This window comes from Rhagoletis zephyria, unplaced genomic scaffold, assembly GCF_001687245.7.
Source record: "Rhagoletis zephyria isolate East Lansing unplaced genomic scaffold, Rhagoletis_zephyria_1.1 Rzeph_scaffold_01167, whole genome shotgun sequence".
NCBI classification, from domain to species: domain Eukaryota; kingdom Metazoa; phylum Arthropoda; class Insecta; order Diptera; family Tephritidae; genus Rhagoletis; species Rhagoletis zephyria.
The window spans coordinates 66,364-70,556 of NW_016158251.1; positions in this window are offsets into that span (position 1 = coordinate 66,364).

A 4,193-nucleotide genomic window follows, 5' to 3' on the forward strand; every position below is an offset into this window, starting at 1 on the left:
TGCACCTGGAATATCCGGACCCTTAATGGGGAATGTGCCTCTGCCCGGCTGGTTGATGTCCTCGGGAAGACAAAGGCTGACAAAGGCTGAAAAGGCGCCCATGCCCCGATGGAAGAGAAGGATCTCGCGATAAGCGCTTGGAACGAACATATGAGCGCTGCCCCCGTCACGATGTCAAAATCTGTCATAAAATTCACCTCCACGACGAAACGTCCCGATAACGGACTGAGGCTGATCGACTTCGCCGGGGCCCGAAACATGGTAATATGTAGTACTAAGTTCCAGCATAAGAACATCCACCTAGCTACATGGCTGTCTCCAGATCTAAAAACGAGAAACCAAATCGATCATGTTGTGATAGATGGAAGGCATGCTTCCAGCGTTTTAGACGTACGTACACTCCAAGGGCCAAACATCGACTCGGACCACTATCTTGTTGTAGCCAAGATACGCACCCGCCTCTGTGCAGCAAAAAATGTGCGCCCAACAATGCAAGGAAAGCTTAACGTCGAAAAGCTGCAATCACAACAGACGTCCAATTTATTCGCCACTCGACTCACACACCTGCTCTCTGAGAGCACTCTTCAACAATCCGAAGTACGCGAGCAGAGGAACCACATTTCCCGATCATTAAGTACCGCCGCCGAAGAAGTAGTTGGATTTCGGCGAGCCCGAAAGAACAACTGGTACGATGAGGAATGTCAAGAAGCCGCAGAGACAAACGACGCCGCCTATAGGGCCACGCTGCGATCGGGCGCAACGCGAGCCATTTGAGACCGTTATAGGGAACTGAAGAAGGAGGCGAGACGTATTTGCCGCAATAAGAAGAGAGAGGCCGAAATACGTGAGTGCGAAGAGCTTGAGATGCTGGCCGACAGGAAGAACGCCCGAAAATTCTACCAGAGGGTTAGGCGACTTACGGAAGGTTTCAAGACCGGGGCGAACTCCTGTAAGAACAACAATGGCGACCTAGTGACCGATGTCCAGAANCGCCCGAAAAATCTACCAGAGGGTTAGGCGACTCACAGAAAGTTTCAAGACCGGGGCGAACTCCTGTAAGAACAACAATGGCGACCTAGTGACCGATGTCCAGAATATACTTAAATTGTGGAGGGAANAGAGCTTGAGATGCTGGCTGACAGGAAGAACGCCCGAAAAATCTACCAGAGGGTTAGGCGACTCACAGAAAGTTTCAAGACCGGGGCGAACTCCTGTAAGAACAACAATGGCGACCTAGTGACCGATGTCCAGAATGTACTTAAATTGTGGAGGGAACACTTTTATAACCTACTGAATGGTAGCAGCACAGAAAGTAGCGGAGAAGACGAACCCGAGTCCCCAGTCGATGATAATAGCTGTCCCACCGCCTGACTATGACGAGGTACGAATAGCGATTACGCGGCTGAAAAACAACAAAGCTGCTGGAGCTGACGGCGTGCTAGCCGAGTTATTCAAGTACAGCGGCGAGCTGATGAGGTGCATGCATCAGCTCGTATGCAGAATATGGTCATATGAACGCATGCCCGACGACTGAAATTTAAGTGTGCTCTGCCCAATCCAAGAGAATGGCGACCCCACCGAACTGATTGGTCCTTATCAGTGTGGCTTTAAGCCTGGAAAATCCACCATAGATTAGGTATTCACAATACGCCAAATCTTGGAAAAGACCCGCGAGANACTGAAATTTAAGTGTGCTCTGCCCAATCCAAGAGAATGGCGACCCCACCGAACTGATTGGTCCTTATCAGTGTGGCTTTAAGCCTGGAAAATCCACCATAGATTAGGTATTCACAATACGCCAAATCTTGGAAAAGACCCTCGAGAATAGGATCGACACACACCATCTATTTGTCGATTTCAAAGCCGCTTTCGACAACAGGAAGAGAAGTTGGTATCCTGTCATCACACAAACAGTCAGTGTATACGCGTCTTGGCACCCACGTCACTGTTGAAAGGTACAAGTTTGAAAAAGTAGACGACTTCGTTTATTTGGGAACCAGCATTAACACCAATAATAATGTCAGCCTTGAAATCCAACGGAGAATCACTCTTGCCAANACACCAATAATAATGTCACCCTTGAAATCCAACGGAGAATACTCTTGCGAACAAGTGCTACTTTGGGCTGAGTAGGCAATTGAGAAGTAAAGTCCTCTCTCGTCGTACAAAAATCTCACTCTATAAGTCACTCATCATGCCTGTGCTGGTTTATGACGCGGAAGCATGGAAAATGAAAACATCTGATGAGGCTACTCTTGGAGTTTTCGAGAGAAAGATTCTGCAAAAGATTTACGGCCCTTTACGCGTTGGTGATGGCGAATATCGCNGACGATTTAACGATGAGCTGTATGAGCTTTACAACGATATAGGCATAGTGCAGCGAATTAAAATTCAGCGGCTGGCGTGCTTTTTTGGACTCGGCCAAAATCACTTAGGCGGTTACAGCGCCAATAAAGAAGAAGAGAAAGGCTTAAAAAAGTGTTGGAATCATCCATTTTGGAAGTTATCCGTTTTATATTCCCTCTATCGGCTAGCAAATAATGCTTCAGGCGAGAATCGAAAGCTGAAAGAGAACTTGATGAACAAAAGAATAACACCATTTATCGCTGGATATTTTCAAGCTTTATTGAATGTTTTATGTGGAAATTTTTGAGTTTTAGATGTTTATTAAATGCTCTCATTTTGCGAATTTATAATGCATGAAAATGTAGTGATAATAAATAAATGTAAGATGTATTTTGGAACGAATTTCCGTCATCCCTAGTCAAATTTGGTTTGGAGACAAACCGGTTTCGGCGTTGTGCCATCTTCAGTGTCATTTTTCGTTCTGCATAATTTTTGTTGGTTGCTCGTATTTATACTCCTTGTTAACTACCTCTTTCTTTTGTTAGGTACGTATTTTTAGTTTTGCAGTGTTTGCGGTGCTCAATACGTAGCTGAATTGTTTTGGCTCGTTTTTGACGGCCGTTAGAAGTCTGTGATTTTTACCTACTTTGTTTTTGCAGCTGGTGTATTCCCTTCCATGTCTGTCCTTAATATTTTGTTGTTGTCATTTTTTTTCTCGTACAGTAGTTTTAGAGGCTCAAACAGTACGTCCGATACAGTATTTATTTGCTCATTTATTATTTGTCCTTTGAAGTTCTTCTGTTTATATATTTCTATATTTTCTAATATATTCATTCTTTGTCCTTTATGTTGTACACGGAGAAGTTCTGTTGTTTGCCCAATCTTCATTGGTGTGCATTTATTTTTGATCATGCGACTCGCGAAGTTCGATTCTATTGCAGCCTCTGGTTTTCGTTTTTTCTTATTATAATCCCTTATGAGTTCTCGATACCTTGTTCTTATATTTCGCCCTGTTTGTCCTATGTAACTGTGTCGGCGCTCGCAGGTTAACTTGTAAACACCTTGTTTATCTAGCGGGTATTCCTCGCTTATTTTCTATTTCAATATATTTCCCATTATGTTCCTTGTTTTAAATGTCTGAATATCGTACTTATGAAAGAATTTGGCAAGTTTGTAAGATGTCTTTCCTGTGTAAGTTAGAGCTGCCCAAGTTTTTTTATTGTTTTTCTCTTTGCTAGTCNCTTTCTTAACTTCTCCACCAGGCCTCTCCTATATCCGTTATTTTCCGCAATGGCATATATTGTATCCAGTTCCTTCTTGTAGTCTTCTTCTGTTAGAGGGGTCCTTTCAAGCCTTGTTATATTATATATATATATTTTGGAAGCTAAGTAGTAGTTGAAGAAGAAGAAGTTTACTTTACAAACACTTATTTTTGTATAGCTGCGTTCCTAAGCTATGGGACTGATGGAGCTGATGATGAACTAATATACGGGGGTTCTCCCAGAAGTATCCGACCTAACAAAGAAAACACAAAAATTTTAGGAAAAAATGTATCTATTTTTCAACATAATCTCCTTTCAGCTCTATACACTTTTCCCAGCGATGTTCAATAAGTTCGATACCCTTTTTATAATAAGAACTGTCTTGCTCCTCAAAACAGCCATTAACTGCCGACATCATTTCTTCATATTTGACCACGGAGCCATTTTTTGAAGTAGGGGAAATAGTCCGAGGGGGATAAATCTGGCGAATAGGGTACATGAGGTAGCAACTCAAACATTAATTCATTAATTCGCTAAACACTCAATTGAAACCTCTTCACGACACTGTTTTTGGTCGAGTGTGAG